This window comes from Nicotiana sylvestris, chromosome 11 (assembly GCF_000393655.2).
Source record: "Nicotiana sylvestris chromosome 11, ASM39365v2, whole genome shotgun sequence".
Taxonomy (NCBI): domain Eukaryota; kingdom Viridiplantae; phylum Streptophyta; class Magnoliopsida; order Solanales; family Solanaceae; genus Nicotiana; species Nicotiana sylvestris.
Genome location: NC_091067.1, coordinates 66,868,230 through 66,888,116, shown reverse-complemented (window position 1 = coordinate 66,888,116; position 19,887 = coordinate 66,868,230). Strand labels below are relative to the sequence as shown.

The window sequence follows — 19,887 nt, the reverse complement described above, 5'->3', positions numbered from 1 at the left end:
TCACATAGTAGAGGAATATAGTAGCTGGAAAGTAAAAGAAAAGGGAGGGGCTGAAAAGGGTCTGCTTTGGGTATAAAATAGGAGTCATTTTGGGGACTAATGGGGGGACTGGATTTTGAGGGGAAAAGTCCAGAGTTTAAGAGTGAATGGAAGCTGAACTTTGAACAAAGGGAAAACATTCATAGTTCAAGTTAAAAACCTGCTGGATTTTATCATCAGAATTCAGTAATTTTAAAGTTGAAATAGGCTGACTTTCAAACTAAAAGTGAGGTCTTTTCTTTACTTCTAAAATACCAGAACTGTTCCATTGCCCTTTCACCCCTGATTCACTTTGTTTTTCTGCCAGTAATTGTTTAGCATTGTTGGTTTTCAAGTAGTATTTCCTGAAGTGTGCTATTGGACATCTGTTACTGTTTCATTGCTATTTCTGGGTTTTTCTCCATTGGTTTTCGGGACTGTTGGTTGCCGGATTTTGTTCCGTTGGTTTTAAGTTGCATGTTGGTTATTGTTGTTGTTGTTATTATCTGCTACTGATCTACTAATTCTCACCTTCTTCTTCTGTTCTATTATCAGGTACACTACTTTGAATCACCTCGATGTTTGATTATTGAAGTTGAATAAAATGGACAGAAGATTTATGTATTTTACTATAGAATAATTGTATTTTAGTTAGATATTAGTTATGTGTTTCCTGTTATATGAAGGGTAGAGGCATGTAGTATTAAGACTATTTTTGTAAGATCACTGATTAGCAGCTAGATAGGGCATAACGTTAGATTACGGACCTAAGATCCTTGAAATGACGTGAATATTAGTCAATACAGTATGCATGTTTAATTTGAGCAGAATTGTTAGATTGTTGAACTATTGGACGTATTTCTGTAGGAATTGCATAGTTATCAGTTTTAGTTTTGCTAATTCATATATTTAAAATAATGTAGCTTCAGAATCACATCCAACTCGAATTGGTAATTAGTTAATGTGGTGAATCGATTTAATTGGTTGGTAAAATCTAGGTTTGAACTCGCGAATATTGGAATAGAAGTAACTTGAAGTTTGTGATTTTTTGAATCTTGTTAGTAACAAAGATCTGTAAGTGTTAGGCAAATATAATTGGTTAGTAATTTCGTATAATCCGTAGGCTTGATATATTTGAAGTGAGATTCAATGTAGTAAGGCTAAGAACACTAATCCAATAGGTTATTTAAGTTAATGATCAAGCTTAAGCAAACTTTCGTAATCATTAGTAATTAATGTTGGCTTAGTTTCAAGTAGTTGAAAACAATTAGTTCCAACGGTTCAGTTCATCTAACAATGTGGGTTTAAATTAGTTATAGGATAATTAGTTTCTTTTGAATATATGTTGTTTGTCAATTCTGTATTTATTTATAATTTCAATTTCAGTAGTATTGGCTTATAGAATAAGGCATGAAATAATCTCCTTTTACGCAAGTTTGATTGCAATTTTCCGGTTGCGTTTGCTTTAATCCGATAAATAAGTAATGGCCTTTTCAAGCATGTAATTAACTAGGATTTTTCTCTTTTATTTTAGAGACAAACTTAAATAGAAAATGTAGTCACTTTAGGAATGTCCTTTTAAAAATAAATGAGGCGTGCCTCGCCAAAATAAAACGTACAAGCGGCGAGGCCCTCTATTTTTAATAACTATCTAGCTTTCGGGAGAGGCCGTTTAGCGAATATCCACGGCCTTCGCCGAATTAATAACACGATAGTCTCTTTAGGCGCATGTTTAATAATCTTACCTTTCTTAAATTCGGGTGTGCATTTCTTGCGACCCAAATCCAAATCCCCAAATGTCGAATCAAATGTGTTCAGGATTGCGGGTGCATTTCATGTGACGCGATCCAAAGACATGTTTCAAACGACGTTCAAATTTCTTTAATAATTTGAATAAAAGCGGTTCATGGTTGGAATTCGCACATAAGTTCATATTTGTATAAAATCAGATAATTAAGCCGAATATAACAGTTGAGCGACTGTGCTAGAACCACAGAATTCGGGAATGCCTAACACCTTCTCCCGGGTTAACAGAATTCCTTATCCGGATTTCTGGTTCGCGGACTGTTAAACAGAGTCATTCTTTTCCTCGATTCGGGATTAAACCGGTGACTTGGGACACCATAAATCTCCCAAGTGGCGACTCTGATTCTTTAATAATAATCCCGTTTCAATTGTCCTTTAATTGGAAAAACTCCCTTGTACCCTTGCGGGGTAGTGAAAAAAGAGGTGTGACAGCTCTGGCGACTCTGCTGGGGAATGAACCCAGAATCTCTGGTTCAGGGTTGAAGAATTCGAGCGTAGAATAATTGTTACATTTGGCTTTATTTATTATCTGATTTTATTACATGTTTGGGCCCAATGTGCTAATTGTTGCTTTTATTGCTTTGTTATTCTGTGAATTGTATATAAATTGTTACGAAACCCATCTTCCCTCTGAGTCTTCTAAATCATGAAGAAGGGTGCACTTCGTGTGACTTCTTTTCTGTTTAGAGTCAATCCCATTTTTTAGAACGAGGTTCGGATAAGTTGCTAAGCCGGTGAAGCTTCTGTATTCCCGGTACGCTGCCTCCTCCTCGGCTCGAGTTGTCCGCTCAGGTAAGCCAGGTTTAGAACAATACACTCAGGTTTTTTTAAACCTAGTATGACAAAACCACATTTCGGATCCCTAGTAGGAACGTTTGTTTGCATCATGTGCATTTGACTTTGGAGACTCAACACAGGGGTTGGGTCTGTCTAGGACAGGTGTACCTGAAACAAAAAAGACAATCATGATGCATCTTACTTGCTACATGTGCATTTATATGCTTCGGACTCGCATGCTGACCGGCTTTTAAATAGTGGAAAAAATGAAAAAAAATGATGAAAAAAAAGAAGAGAAATAGCAGTGTAGAGGGTTAAGAGAGTTAATCACTAGTTTTAAAAATATCAATGCTCGAATAGTGTCGAAATTCTGCCAAATTTTTTAGAAAATGAAAAAAAAGTTTTATTTTAAATAGTTTGTTTTATTCAGAAAGCAAAAAAAAAGTCTTTATTTTTAGTTTGTCTTGTTTTCAAAATAGTTTATTTAGAAAAAAAAAATGGTCTATTTTATTTGCCCGAACTACGTCGGTTTGATTCTCACGGGATGTGAGATACGTAGGCAACTCCCATCGGGTCCAACTTCCCCTTTTGCAAAAATAGCCAAAAAATATCAAATTTTAATTGTCAACATAAATAAGTCGGGTGATGCCATTTTTTGCAAGAATAGCCGAATGTTCCCGAAAGGGACGCCGGAAGGCTGACTTTGCATAAACGGCCACTTTTGATCATCCTTTAGAGTTTTGATTGGTTGACCCTCACAGCCTTAAAATCTTCATTCCTGAAGTGCTGAAAGGCCGTGTTCGGAACCGGATCTTTCTTTTAATCTGTGGAAAAAAAATAGCCAATTGGTTGAGTCAAATAAATTTTATTTTTGCTTAATCACCTTAATAAATGTGCAGGATGAGCACGATGCAAAAGGAACCTTTTTTTTTGTTTCAATAAGGATTTATGTCCACCAGATCGTGGAAAATTTGAAGGATCTGCAAAGGAGCCTTACACCAAAGCCCGCGGCGAGGCCGAACGACGCCCCGCAAGCACCAAAATTCAAAACTCTGAAACATTCATAGTTTGAGTCTGTATTTTTCTTTTCTTAGAGTCTGTCTTTATTTCACATCAGAGTATGTCAGTAGTTATTAAGTTCGTACTTGGTTTGGTTTTGAGTCTGTTATTTTCCTTTCCAAAAAAGCGCCTGGTTTGTAATAGAATGTTTATTAATGAAAAATCGAAAATTTCCAAAAGATTATCTTTTTTCTTTTTCGCACTTATGTGGCAGAACTACGCCCGGTCTGATTCATGCGGGGACATGATACGTAGGCAATCCACATAAGATTCGACCATCACTAAAAAGAAAAAAAGGAGAAAAGGCATTGTGAATAAAAGAAAGGAAAAAAGGACATAAAAAGAGAGAGTAAGCCGGGATGACGCATGCAATCGAAGCAAAAACATGTTAGAAATGGTTAAACTGCCTAGGAACATTGCATTCCCCAACATGAAATTACAATATTTGTTAAACTCTAACGCTAACAAGTTTGTTGTTTATCAGAGAAAGATTTCGAAACAGTTAGCTCGTTAGAACGTTCTGGCAGATTACCATTACCACACAAGATCTAAAGGGCCCATTCCGGAAAGTATGTCTGATTCGGACAAAAGTGTTGAGGAGGAAAAGACGGATATGCAAATGATGAAGGAGGAAGTAGACAGGTTGAGACAAGAGATAGCTGGGGTGCACTTAGCCTGGGCTAAGGGACAAACATCACCAATACTTCCCCCTACTCCTACCCTCTCACCGGCTCGGACTCCAGAACACCCTTCCACTGGTCCATCAATGAGCTTCCCCATTGCCCAATACTATCAGGGAGAAACTTCCTATAATCCCCAAGCTCCACCACCCAAATAAAACCCTCCTCCACCAATTGTTCTTGTTTTTGTGGCACCTCCACCCGCCACATTGCAAAAATCGTCCGATGAACCAGTGTTTCAGGTTCACGACAACCAATACTATCCTCCCAAACTCACCTTCAAAGCACCCCGAGCCATACACTTACACCCCTCACCTTCAGCTCCCGGCAGAAACTGAGAGGCCGGCTAAAAATCTGGAGCAGGACGAAGTGCTTTGTAAAGTGAAAAGCCTGGAGCAATCCTTCAGGAATATACATGGATTGGGCAGCCAAGTTAGTGTGGCCTACAAATATCTGTGTCCCTTCCCCGATGTTCAATTGTCGGCAGGTTTTAAGATGCCAAAGTTTGATCTATATGAGGGACATGGTGATCCCATGGCACATCTACGAGGTTTCTGTAGTAAGATGAGAGGGGCAGGTGGAAAGGATGAGATGCTGATAGCTTATTTTGGTCAAAGTCTAAGCGGGTCCGCACTGTAATGGTACACGAGGCAGGATCCTAGTAGGTGGTATACTTGGGACGATCTAGCACAAGCATTTGCAGGTCACTTCCAGTATAACCATGAGATCGTCCCTGACCGTGTCACACTGTTGAAACTTGAGAAAAAGCCTGGAGAGAGCTTCAGGGAATTCGGATTCCGTTGGAGAGAACAAGCAGCAAGAGTCGATCCACCAATGAGGGAAGGAGAAATGGTGGACTACTTCTTACAAACTTTGGAGCCAACTTACTTTGGTCACCTGGTGACGTCAGTTGGTAAATCTTTCAACGAAGTAGTAAAAATGGGTGGTATGGTTGAAGAAGGACTCAGGTCCAACAAGATAATGAGTTATTCGGCAATCAAGGCCACAACTCAGGCTATCCAAAGCGGCACGGGAGGTACGCTCGGGAAAAAGAAGAGAGAGGAGGTCGCAACAGTTGAAGCAGGTACTTAGTCCAGATCAATAGGTCCTTCCCCTCGCTACCAACCCAAACCCCATCACCCAAATTACCTACACACTTCATACAACCCTCCACAGCCCTATTATCCACCACAAGAACCACATTTCTCCGTCCATCATGCCCAAACTAACACCCAGCCTCCGGCTCGCCCACAATGGCATGCGCCGTTTCCCCAGAATACATATCCACCTCCACAAAACATATACCCACCTCCACAAAATACATATCCACCACCAAGAGCCTACAGGAATCCTACGGGGCCAGGCTTCCGTGGGAATCAGACTTTCAGGAATGAAAGGGTGCAGAGGTCGAGAACATTCACTCCGTTGGGAGAAACCTATACTACTCTGTTCCACAAATTGAGGCAGTGAGGCCTATTGAGTCCTATTGAGCCCAAATTGCCAAATCCCCTGCCCAAAAATCTGGATCACTCGGTAAGCTGTGAATATTGTTCGGGGGCTCCCGGACATGATACTGAGAAGTGTTGGAAGTTGAAGACTGCCGTACAAGATCCTATTGACACGAATAGGATCGAGGTTCAGGCACTAGAGGCACCCAACATCAATGAGAACCCGCTGCCGGTGCACCATGAGGCCCACATGATCGAACTAGTGCACGAAGGAGGGGAGCCCAAGAAACCCTCACAAACGGTAATGATGATTCGTGCCAGTCCAAACGAAAAGCCGACCAATGGAGAGGCAGCGGTGCAGTTGGGAAGGGTAGATGACAAGCTAGTTGTGGTAATAGGGAAATGTGCATCTGTTGTTGCGAAGAAGCCGGAGCCGGTCAAGGTAGTGCTGCAGGGAGTACCAAGCGCACCAGTGTTAGTTGTGAAGGCGGCCCGCGTAGGACCAGTTGTTATCAGGCCAGTAATGCAGTTGCCGATAACAAGTGAGAAAGTTGTGCCATGGAGCTACAGTCAAGTGACAGTGATGCATAAGGGGAAGGAGGTTGTGGAACAAGTATGCGAGACCCAGGGGTTAACTCGTTCGGGAAAGTGTTTTTCTCCCGCAGAATTGAGAAGGGCCAATCCAATAACAATAAAGAAGCTAGTAACGGAGGAAGAAGCAGAGGAGTTTTTGAAGAAGATGAAGGCACAAGACTACTCCATTGTGGAGCAGTTGAGGAAGACCCCGGCACAGATCTCATTGTTATCCTTGTTGATCCATTCAGATGAGCATCGCTAGGTATTGATGAAAATCCTGAACGAAGCCCACGTTCCGGATAAAATCTCTGTGAACCATCTGGAGAAAATAGCAAACAAAATTTTTGAGGTCAACAGGGTCACATTTTAAGACGATGAGTTACTCGTGGAAGGTACAGAACATAATAGGGCCCTCTATTTGACTGTGAAGTGTGAAGACTCGGTAGTCACCCGAGTACTGATTGATAATGGCTCCAATGCCAATATTTGTCCTTTGGCCACATTGAACAAACTGAAGGTCGATGGTGACCGGATTCACAAGAAGAACATCTATGTTCGAGGGTTTGATGGTGGTGGTACAGACACAGTGGGTGACATCATACTTGAGTTAACAATTGGTCCAGTCGAGTTCACCATGGAGTTTCAAGTGTTAGACGTGGCGGTGTCATATAATCTTCTGTTGGGAGGACCCTGGATCCACGCCGCCAAAGCAGTGCCTTCTACACTTCATCAGGTGGTCAAATTCGAATGGGATAGACAAGAGATTGTGGTACACGGGGATGATGGTACAGGCGCCGTTAGTGATGCCATTGTGCCCTTCATAGAAACCGACGATGACAAGGGCCCATGGGTTTACCAGGTTTTTAACGCAGTCTCAGTAGACAAAATTCCCGAGGGTGGGGGCCTTCCATTTCCCAGAATAGCAGCTGCAACCTTCATGATAGCCTCGGAAATGTTAAACAGCGGGTTTGTACCAGGAAAAGGTTTGGGGATTGATCTGCAGGGAATTGTCCAGCCAGTTTCTTTGCCCAAGAACCTGGATACTTTTGGGTTAGGATTCAAGCCTACCGCAGCAGATGTAAAGCGGGCTCGCAAGTTGAAGAAAAGAGGTTGGGTCCTTCCCAAGCCAATTCCACGCCTGTCCAGATCTTTTGTCAGGCCGAGCATCAAAAAGCAATTGCTGTCCAAAGTTCTCGGACCTCTGATTGGGCCGGATGGAGATTTGAATGAAGGCTTTGAAAGGTTGTTCGCTGATATCAACATGATAGAAGCTGGAGAAGGTTCCAGTAAGGCAGACATACAGTTTGTGGGGCCTAGGGCCAATACCAACAATTGGATGGCTACTCCCCTTCCTACTCGGAGGGAGTCTTGGTAGTGGGATTTGATTTTTCTTTCTTGTCTTTGGATTATTCCAGGGTTGTAATCCAGATTTATTTTTATTGTGTTCATCAAAGTGTGAAACCTTGTTATCCCATAATTCAATAAAATAAAAAAGTTTCTTCTTCATTCCTTATTTTATTTTAATTTTGGCTTTCTTCTTTTCTTTTTCTGTACAGTTCTCTTCATACTGGTCTTAATGACATGGCGTGCATAAGAAATTCTCAGTCCAGTCTTAAAAACCAATCTGATTCCGAAATGATAGTTCAAGAAGTAGATTGCGATTACGAATCAGAGTATGATGATGAGGATGAAGCGTTCGAAGAAATTAGTAAAGAGTTAGTTTACTTCGAAGAGAAACCCAAACCCAATCTGAATGACACAGAAGCCATCAATTTAGGGGACACAGACAATATCCGAGAGACTAAAATAAGTCTCCATCTCGAGCCAAAAATCCAGGAAGAGTTAATCAAAACACTTATTGAGTACAAAGATGTTTTTGCAGGGTCATATGACGACATGCCAGGGTTAAGCACTGATTTAGTGGTCCACAAATTGCCCACTGATCCAGCGTTCCCTCTCGTCAAGCAAAAGTTGAGGAAATTCAAAACTGATATGAGTGTGAAGATTAAAGAAGAGGTTACCAAACAGTTGGATGCAAAGGTTATCCGGGTTACCCGATATCCTGTTTGGTTGGCTAATGTCGTGCCTGTGCCGAAGAAGGATGACTAGATCAGAGTATGCGTCGATTACCGCAATCTCAACAAAGCAAGTCTGAAGGATAACTTCCTACTACCCAATATCCATATTTTGATCGATAATTGCGCCAAGCGTGAGATCGGATCTTTTGTGGATCTCTATGCCGGGTATTATCAGGTTCTAATGGATGAAGAAGATGAAGAAAAGACGGCATTCATCATACCCTGGGGAACTTATTGCTACCGGGTAATGCCATTTGGTTTAAAGAATGCTGGAGCAACCTATATGAGGGCAATGACTATTGTGTTTCACAATATGATACACAAGAAGATTGAGGTATATGTAGATGATGTGATCATAAAATCAAAGCATCAATCCGACCAAGTCAGGGATTTGAGGAAATTCTTCCAGAGGCTTCGCAGGTACAACCTCAAGCTCAACCCCGCCAAGTGTGTATTTGGTGTTCCATCCGGAAAACTATTGGGATTCATAGTCAGTCGGCGAGGCATCGAGCTGTACCCATCAAAGATCAAAGCCATACAAGATTTGCCCCCTCCGAGGAACAAGACTGAAGTGATGAGTCTGTTAGGAAGGATGAACTACATCAGCAGGTTTATTGCTCAGCTCACGACAACCTGTGAGCCTATTTTCAAGTTGTTGAGGAAGGACACTGCGATCAAGTAGACTGATGAGTGTCAAGAAGTGTTTGACAAGATAAAAGGTTACTTGACAAACCCACCTGTGCTGGTTCCGCCAGAACCAGGGAGGCCTTTGATTCTTTACTTGACAGTCTTGGAAAATTCATTTGGATATGTACTGGGGCATCATGACGTCACCGGTAGGAAGGAGCAGGCCATCTATTATCTTAGCAAGAAGTTCACAGCCTATGAGGTTAAGTACACTCACCTAGAAAGGACATGTTGCGCCTTAACTTGGGTGGCATAGAAGTTGAAACATTATTTGTCATCCTACACTACTTACCTCATTTCATGCTTGGATCCGTTGAAGTATATCTTTCAAAAGCCTATGCCGACAGGCAGACTGGCAAAATGGAAGATTTTGCTCACAGAGTTTGACATAATCTATGTGACTCGGACTGCGATGAAAGCCCAGGCATTGGCCGATCATTTGGCAGAGAACCCGGTCGATGAAGAGTATGAGCCACTGAGGACTTATTTTCCCGATGAAGAGGTGATGCACATTGATGAACTAGAACAGGCCAAAAACCAGGTTGGAAGCTCTTCTTTGATGGAGCCGCGAATGCGAAAAGAGTTGGAATAGGAGCGGTACTTATTTCTGAAATAGGACACAATTATCCTATTACGGCTCAGCTACGTTTCTATTGTACCAATAACATGGCTGAATATGAGGCATACATTTTGGGTTTAAGGTTAGCTGCAGACATGGATGTCCAGGACGTCTTGGTCTTGGGAGACTCGGACCTCCTGGTGCATCAGATTCAGGGTAAATGGGAAACACGGGATTTGAAGCTCATACCATATCGACAATGTTTGCACGATCTGAGCAAGCGATTTCGATCAGTGGAGTTCAGACACATCCCAAGAGTTCACAATGAGGTTGCCGATGCTTTGGCCACTTTAGCATCGATGTTTCACCACCCAGACAAAATTCATGTTGACCCGTTGCATATCCAGGTTCGTGATTAGCATGCTTATTGCAACATGATAGAGGAAGAAATGGATGGCGAGCCATGGTTCTATGATGTCAAGGAATACCTCAAGATTGGGATATACCCGGAGCAGGCCACCGGAGATCAAAGAGAACCATTCGGTGATTGGCCAATGGATTTTTCCTCAGTGGAGGAGTGTTGTACAAAAGAACCCCAGATTTGGGATTGCTGAGATGTATAGATGCTAGTCAAGCCACGACAATTATGACAGAGGTACATGCTGGAGTTTGTGGGCTGCATATGAGCGGATATGTATTGGCAAAGAAGATTCTTCGAGCAGGGTACTATTGGCTCATTATGGAGCGTGATTGTATCAGTTTCGTGCGGAAATGCCATCAGTGTCAGATACACAGAGATTTGATTCATTCTCCGCCGACAGAATTGCATACAATGTCAGCACCATGGCCATTTGTTGCCTGGGGCATGGATGTCATTGGACCTATTGAGCCGGCAGCTACCAACGGTCATAGGTTCATTCTGGTGACCATCGACTATTTCACTAAGTGGGTTGAAGCTAAAACTTTCAAGTCGGTAACCAAGAAGGCAGTGGTAGATTTTGTTCACTCCCATATCATCTGTAGATTCGGAATCCCAAAGGTGATCATCACGGATAATGGTGCTAATCTTAACAGCAATTTGATGAAAGAGGTATGTCAGCAGTTTAAGATTACACACCGTAATTCCACACCATATCGTCCCAAGGCGAATGGAGCAGTTGAGGCAGCCAACAAGAACATCAAGAAGATACTGAGGAAGATGGTACAAGGATCCAGACAATGGCATGAAAAATTACCATTTGCATTGTTAGGTTATCGCACTACTATCCGTACTTTAGTAGGGGCAACTCCTTATTTGTTGGTATATTGAACTGAAGCAGTAATACCGGCGGAAGCTGAAATTCCATCCCTTCAGATTGTCGCTAAAGCTGAGATTGATGATGACGAGTGGGTCAAAACCCGTTTGGAGCAGTTGAACTTGATTGATGAAAAGAGATTGGCAGCCGTGTGTCATGGCCAGTTATATCAAAAGAGAATGGCAAGAGCGTACAACAAAAAGGTGCGTCCCCGGAAGTTTGAAGTGGGCCAGCAAGTGCTGAAATGCATCCTCCCACATCAAGCCGAGGCAAAGGGCAAGTTCGCCCCGAATTGGCAAGGGCCATTCATTGTAACCAGAGTGTTGTCCAATGGCGCTTTATGTTTAACAGATATCGAAGGGAAATGCGTCGACATGGCTATCAATTTTGACGCAGTTAAGAGATATTATGTATAATTTCTTTTAATTGTAATTGTCGTTTGTTTGTACTTGGCATTTATCGGAGAATGAAATGACGGAGGCAATTCTTTCTTATATCCAAACACTTTAACATTTGCTTCCCCTTTTGAGCCTTATTTATTCTTTCATACCCCTCTTTTGGAATCAGTAATGAAAATGAAAAAAAAAATAACGATAATAAAGACAAAAGAAAAGTCACAAGAAAAACAAAGGAAGTGGGAACTACGTTCGACCTGATTCCTCAAAGAGGATACGTAGGCGCCTCACGGCTCGGTCATAGCGTAACAAAAAAATAAAAATCCCCAAGCAAGAAACTGGGGTAGAAGTTGTGTTTGTAATTTTGCGAAAGAAGTTTGATTCCAAGAGTTGTAATGTTTTACCCATCAAAATTATTTTGAACCTTTTGATACCCCTTTTCTTTTAGCCATACACAAAAATCCATATTGATGTCTAAAAAAGACCTCCCGATCAGCCTCCGAGAAGTGCCCAAGCTGGCAAATGGAAGTCAGGAATAACACTCTGATCCCCAGCAGAGAGGAGGATCATAAACTGGAAATGAATTAATAGCCGGAAGAATCCCCAGTAGAGAGAGTCATATCGGCAACACTCCAATCCCCAGCTAAAAAAATAAAATAAAATGAGAGAGTCTTATCGGTGAAAACCTTCACAGGCACCATAAGGCGACGGGAGTTGAGAGAAATAAAATGAGAGAGTCTTATCGGTAAAAACCTTCACAGGCACCATAAGGTGACGGGAGTTGAGAGAAATAAAATGAGAGAGTCTTATCGGTGAAAACCTTCACATGCACCATAAGGAAACGGGAGTTGAGAGAAATAAGAGTCTTATTAGTGAAAACCCCTCCAAGGGTACTATGAGGCGACAAGATAAGATTGGCAGAAAGGATTCGTCGAGGCATCAAGCAATGCAAAAGTGTTGATTTAGCAAAAAGAGTTGGGCGCCTGCATATCCCCCAGCGAAATAAGGCCACCAGAAAGATTGATTCATACAAATAGACTGGGTTGATTAATCCGGAATGCACGACATGATCGTCAAGATCGGTTATTTCATTCAAATAAGTCCTTTTCATTTTTCTTCTCCCCAGCATTCGTTCAGAAAGACTTCTTCTTTTTCTATCTTTTGAAATCATCACTTTTTCATTTCTTGGTTTAAAGACTTTACCTCCCCAGCAGTTTGTTTTGAAAAGGATTTGCAGAGCTTACTACTAGTTGCCAAAACGGTGCAAAGCAAAATGCGAATAGGACAGGCCAAATATAAGGCGACAAAGCGAAAAGAAGTTTGTCGCAAGACCAAATGATGAATGGGTCTAAATCTGTGGAGAAAAACAAAAAGCAACCGTTAAAAGGTTATGAGGATCCCCAACAGATTTGCGAGATGCAGGAACAACTCCAACAGATTATCGACCAAGTTCCGCGATGGTCGGACAACACAGAGCGGGGAAGGAGGAGAAAAGAAAAACCATCCCAAGCAGGAATATCATCCCCAGCAAGTTTTGTAATAAAACGCAAAGCAGGGAAAGGAAAAAGGAAAAACCATCCCCAGTAGGAGTGGCACGACCACTCACCACGTTTTTAAACTAACAAATTTTTCTTTTATTTGAAGCAGGGAAAGGAAATGTTATCGACAGCGGGAAGACATGGCCACAAAGAAGATTATCAAACTGGGGCAGAAAATTTTCTCTCAGTGCGAAAATTTTCTTGAAATCAGATACCCACTTGGGAAAGATGGAAGATAACACAAGTTTTGAAGGAAGTGAAATCCCCAGCAGTTCACGGGAGAAGGCAATACAAGTTTTAAAGAAAGCAATCTTGGAAGAAGAAAGATAACCCAAGTTTTAAGGGTAGTGGTCTTTGAATCAGTATCATCCCCACCATTATTAAAAGGAGGAAAGTAACTAGTCTTAAAGAAGGAAGATAATTCCCCAGCAGTGTTATCCCCGGCAGGTTTCAGAGAAATGAGAACACTAGTTTGAGGGAAGTAATTGCTGAAGAAGTCAGGAGCCCGCCTGAAGAACGGGGGTTGTTTATTTTAAAAGTTGGAGAAGTCAGGAGCCCGCCTGGAGAATGGAGGTTGTTAAATTTTAAGTTGGAGTCAGGAGCCCGCCTGTAGAATGGAGGTTGTTTATTTTAAAAGTTGGAGAAGTCAGGAGCCTGCCTGGAGAATGGAGGTTGTTAAATTTTAAGTTGGAGTCAGGAGCCCGCCTGTAGAACGGAGGTTGTTTATTTTAAAAGTTGGAGAAGTCAGGAGCCCGCCTGGAGAATGGAGGTTGTTAAATTTTAAGTTGGAGTCAGGAGCCCGCCTGTAGAATGGAGGTTGTTAAATTTTAAGTTGGAGTCAGGAGCCCGCCTGTAGAATGGAGGTTGTTAAATTTTAAGTTGGAGTCAGGAGTCCGCCTGGAGAATGGAGGTTGTTAAATTTTAAGTTGGAGGCAAGAGCCCGCCTGTAGAACGGAGGTTGTTATATTTAAAGTTGGAGAAGTCAGGAGACCGCCTGTAGAATGGAGGTTGTTAAATTTTAAGTTGGAGTCAGGAGCCCGCCTGTAGAACGGAGGTTGTTTATTTTAAAAGTTGAAGGAGTCAGGAGCCCGCCTGGAGAATGGAGGTTGTTAAATTTTAAGTTGGAGTTAGGAGCCCGCCTGTAGAACGGAGGTTGTTTATTTTAAAAGTTGAAGGAGTCAGGAGCCCGCCTGGAGAATGGAGGTTGTTAAATTTTAAGTTGGAGTCAGGAGCCCGCCTATAGAATGGAGGTTGTTAAAATTTTAAGTTGAAGAAGTCAGGAGCCCGCCTGTAGAACGGAGGTTGTTGTATTTTTAAATTGTTGAAGAAGTCAGGAGCCCGCCTGTAGAATGGAGGTTGTTATATTTTTGAATTACTATTAAAGTCAGGAGCCCGCCTGGAGAATGGAGGTTGTGTCATCTTTTAAAAGTCAAGTCGGAGTCAGGAGCCCGCCTGCAGAACAGAGGAATACATTTCAAGATTAAATCAGAAGTCAGTAATGCGGAGGGTTACAATAAAAATCCCCAGCATAACAAGCTTTAATGTAGGAAGCAGCGTCCCCAGCAGACAGAACGAAATGATAAAACTTGTGTTCAGAAAAGCAAAAGGCCAGTGTCATCCCCAGCAGTTTTCGGAAGAAAAGCACCAGAGGAAACACAAGCCGACAAGAAAGCAAGGCAACCAGAGCGAGTGGAAGATAGATAAGATTTTGTAATTCCTAGTTTAGTCTAGCCTCTTATTTTCTTTTGAGCATAGTGTAACACGGAGATCGGTAAGCAGTAGTAACAACATGCAGCAGCAGTAACAACAAAATTGCAGTCCCATGGTAGTCCCAGCTACCAAAACTTCCCGAACTACATTAACCTGATTCCCTTTTAGCCAGGGATATGTAGGAAACCTTTGAAGCAAAGGTTCGGTTAAACCTTTTCAAAAAATGCTTCACACGGAGTATTCCAACGGGCAAAAATCGCTCGTATCCGCTCACTTTATCTTTGCACAAAAACACTTTGTGTTTTCGGACAAAAAGGGGCAGCTGTGAGCACGTGATTTTTGCTTCACGAAAACTACTCCAAAAGAAATCAAAAAATAAAATAAAATTTTCTTGGTGTACAATTTTTAGGATTTGCGTGGCATTTTTGGATAATTATTTGTGTTTTTGTCTGTGAATGTTTATCCTGTTATAATTAATTGAAATAATAAAAAATATGTGGCATGTGCACTTAGGATTTTTATTTCTTACAATTAGGAATTAATTAAACCATAATTTGGTTTTAAAAGAAAGAAAATCACAAAAAATATGTAATTGTTGTAATTTTGTCATTTAAATGTGCCATTGTGTGATTTTATTTTTAATTAAATGTTTTAACTTGTGTGTTGTTTGTTGTTAAGGGCTAATTAATATTTTTGTAGATCAATTTTTTTTTACAATTTATTTCTAGAGTTGTTGTTAATTGTTAATTAAAAGAAGGAAAAGAAAAGAGTTAAAATAATTAGTTGAGTCGAACTAGGCCAAGCCAAAATCAGGCCCAAAATGCAATGCAATGACCCAGTCCATTTACCATTTCTTTTTGTCTTCTGTGTTAAATGTGTAATGAATTGAACCTGTTGTTTTCAGTCTTGTTTATTTTAACCAGATTATTCGTTCAGTTCTTCATAGTTTATCTCATTGCCCTGATTAATACCATTTCGATTTTCTTCTATTCTTATGCCTTAAATCATTGTGTCTGAATAGGATTGTGAATTGGATATAGCTGTAGTTATTTAGGTGTTTAACCAAAATTAGTTTCAGGTTTGAACTTACATAGATGTAACTTCAGACTTGTAAAGCTTAGGGTAATGAAGTAATAACAGTGGGGTCTCAGGGGGTAATTTGGGGAGTTCAAAGGTTTGAAAATGGTTTTGACTGAGTAGTCTGTCCAGTAGGGTCCTGGTGTGCTTTAAATTGAACTAGTGCTTATTGATAGGCGGGCCACTAAGGAATAAGAGGTGCTTTTGCTAATTGGAAATTAGCAACAGTAGGTAATAATGAAAAGATAAAATGATTCACATAGTAGAGGAATATAGTAGCTGGAAAGTAAAAGAAAAGGGAGGGGTTGGAAAAGGTAGACTGGATTTTGAGGGGAAAAGTCCAGAGTTTAAGGGTGAATGGGAGCTGAACTTTGAACAAAGGGAAAACATTCATAGTTCAAGTTAAAAACCTGCTGGATTTTATCATCAGAATTCAGTAATTTTAAAGTTGAAATAGGCTGACTTTCAAACTAAAAGTGAGGTCTTTTCTTTAATTCTAAAATACCATAACTGTTCCATTGCCCTTTCGCCCCTGATTCACTCTGTTTTTCTGCCAGTAATTGTTTGGCATTGTTGGTTTTCAAGTAGTATTTCCTGAAGTGTATTGTTGGACATCTGTTACTGTTTCATTGCTATTTCTGGGTTTTTCTCCATTGGTTTTCCGGACTGCTGGTTGCCGGATTTTGTTCCGTTGGTTTTAAGTTGCATGTTGGTTATTGTTGTTGTTGCTGTTGTCTGCTACTGATCTACTAATCCTCACCTTCTTCTTTTGTTCTATTATCAGGTACACTACTTTGAATCACCTCGATGTTTGATTATTGAAGTTGAAATAAAATGGACAGAAGATTTATGTATTTTACTATAGAATAATTGTATTTTAGTTAGATATTAGTTATGTGTTTCCTGTTATATGAAGGGTAGAGGCATTAGTATTAAAACTATATTTGTAAGATCACTGATTAGCAGCTAGATAGGGCATAACGTTAGATTACGGACCTAAGATCCTTGAAATGACGTGAATATTAGTCAATACAGTATGCATGTTTAATTTGAGCAGAATTGTTAGATTGTTGAACTATTGGACGTATTTCTGTAGGAATTGCATAGTTATCAGTTTCAATTTTGCTAATTCATATATTTAAAATAATGTAGCTTCGGAATCACATCCAACTCGAATCGATTATTAGTTAATGTGGTGAATCGATTTAATTGGTTGGTAAAATCTAGGTTTGAACTCGCGAATATTGGAATAGAAGTAACTTGAAGTTTGTGATTTTTTGAATCTTGTTAGTAACAAAGATCTGTAAGTGTTAGGCAAATATAATTGGTTAGTAATTTCGTATAATCCGTAGGCTTGATATATTTGAAGTGCGATTCAATGTAGTAAGGCTAAGAACACTAATCCAATAGGTTATTTAAGTTAATGATCAAGCTTAAGCAAACTTTCGTAATCATTAGTAATTAAGGTTGGCTTAGTTTCAAGTAGTTGAAAACAATTAGTTCCAACGGTTCAGTTCATCTAACAATGTGGGTTTAAATTAGTTATAGGATAATTAGTTTCTTTTGAATATATGTTGTTTGTCAATTCTGTATTTATTTATAATTTCAATTTCAGTAGTATTGGCTTATAGAATAAGGCATGAAATAATCTCCTTTTACGCAAGTTTGATTGCAATTTTTCGGTTGCGTTTGCTTTAATCCGATAAATAAGTAATGGCCTTTTCAAGCATGTAATTAACTAGGATTTTTCTCTTTTATTTTAGAGACAAACTTAAATAGAAAATGGAGTCACTTTAGGAATGTCCTTTTAAAAATAAATGAGGCGTGCCTCGCCAAAATAAAACGTACAAGCGGCGAGGCCCTCTATTTTTAATAACTATCTAGCTTTCGGGAGAGGCCGTTTAGCGAATATCCACGGCCTTCGCCGAATTAATAACACGACAGTCTCTTTAGGCGCATGTTTAATAATCTTACCTTTCTTAAATTCGGGTGTGCATTTCATGCGACCCAAATCCAAATCCCAAAATGTCGAATCAAATGTGTTCAGGATTGCGGGTGCATTTCATGTGACGCGATCTAAAGACATGTTTCAAACGACGTTCAAGTTTCTTTAATAATTTGAATAAAAGCGGTTCATGGTTGGAATTCGCACATAAGTTCATATTTGTATAAAATCAGATAATTAAGCCGAATATAACAGTTGAGCGACTGTGCTAGAACCACGGAATTCGGGAATGCCTAACTCCTTCTCCCGGATTAACAGAATTCCTTATCCGGATTTCTGGTTCGCGGACTGTTAAACAGAGTCATTCTTTTCCTCGATTCGGGATTAAACCGGTGACTTGGGACACCATAAATCTCCCAAGTGGCGACTCTGATTTTTTAATAATAATCCCGTTTCAATTGTCCTTTAATTGGAAAACTCTCTTGTACCCTTGCGGGGTAGTGAAAAAGGAGGTGTGACAGTCATCTCTTACCCTTGCTGTTGAGGAAGATGAGGTCAAAACCACACGTTTCAGACTTGGATTTTTCTTACAGGATCTTAGCACATTTAAGGTACCATCTATTGCAGGTTTCATGATTTCAGCGTGCATATGCACATGTAGTCACTTAAAGGTGATGACCTTTGTTCAATTTATATGATACTCTTTTCATTTTGTGAAGTTTTAAAATGTTTGACTTACAAAAGCGCGTTCAATCAAATATTGTCATATAAAATGAAACGAACAGAATATTTTGAATACCGTAAGATCATAAGTAGGCTTTCCCAAGACAGGTGAGGCAGTATGAAAAACACCTTCACAGCCCATAATAGCATCATCAAAGCTTCCTTCATCAGTAAGGTTAGCTTTCACCAGATGAAGTCTCTGCTCCTTGCAGCCTCCATAGATGGCCTACTTTGTTTTGGTTCCCTGATTTTAACATAAAAACATCAATGCCATGTAACAGATTTGAGTGGATAAATCTCCATTACTAGTAGCTATTGTTACATAGATTCGTTTAAGTACACATATTTGGTATAGAAAGATATCGCATTTATTAATATTTAGTGTATTTTGAAGACTTTGCAAGAAGTACCTTCACCTTTATCTTTCAGAGATGGATCCAAGATTTAAACCTTATGAGTCTACTCTTAATGTTCTTAGCACTGAACTCATTGCACTTTTAAAATCATTGGTTCAGAATTTAAATTTTGTTGAAATTTTAATGTTCTTTATATAGAATGTTTGTGTCAAAAACTTAAAGTTTGGTTGAATCCATAGAAAATACACTCCATTTGCATATGTATATCGCTCTCGCGGAGGCAAATGAAGGATCCGTATAACCAAAGTCGGATTAAGGATTCAAACCCTATGGGCTCAACTTTTAAGGTTTTCAGCATCGAACCCATTATAAATTTATGGGTTCATATCTGCTTTTGCAATTTTAATGAATTTTTACATACAAATTTTTACTCTGCATCGAAAATTATGGATTCAATTGCACCCGTCGATAGAACACTACATCTGCCCCTGCGTATAACATAGTCTAGTAGTAGGAGTAGGAGTAGTTGCATGTACCTGGATCTCTAACTGTGCCAATGACATGATAACCAGACAATAGAAGGCGTTTGATCAGCCATGAAGCTAGAAAACCAGATGCACCTGTCACACATACTTTTCCCCTGTACTTACTGCTGTTTACTTCTACATTTTTATTTTCCAATATTTCCATGTTTTACAATTTCTTGGCTGCAAGATGTTCATATATTGATGTATATATATAGGGAAATGTAGGTCATTGAGGAAGGTATAAAGAAGGTGAATCATTTCATTTATGTGACTCTTACATTGTATACTCACAAGCTGCGTGAAACTTTTCTTCAACTAATAAGCAAATTATCTTTGTGTGACTCTACACGTTAGGCGAAGGAGAATACGAAGGACAAGTCAAGAGAGTCAGATTTAGGGCGGGTTTTATTGGTTCAATATGTATATATACAATTGTTTAAAAAAAATATTCTACTTATTCTTTTAGGGCGGGTTTTATTGGTTCAATATGTATATATACAATTGTTTAAAAAAAATATTCTACTTATTCTAAACTCGCTGACTCTATATCCTGAGTTTGTCTAGGCAATTGTACATAACACCAATTGGGAAGTTTCTTTCACTTTGAGGCCGTTGAACAAGGAAGAATTTCCA

The 19,887-nt window shown here is 40.0% G+C and overlaps 1 long non-coding RNA gene across 1 annotated transcript; it reads right to left on the bottom strand.

Annotated features, from left to right (window-relative positions):
• Positions 1-1,738: 1,738 nt before the first annotated feature.
• On the bottom strand, positions 1,739-19,444 carry LOC138882337 (uncharacterized). Its single transcript, XR_011403909.1, has 3 exons — positions 19,264-19,444; positions 18,448-18,615; positions 1,739-2,769 (listed from the first exon to the last, which is right to left on the bottom strand). It is a non-coding gene; the product is annotated as an uncharacterized lncRNA (long non-coding RNA).
• Positions 19,445-19,887: the final 443 nt, after the last annotated feature.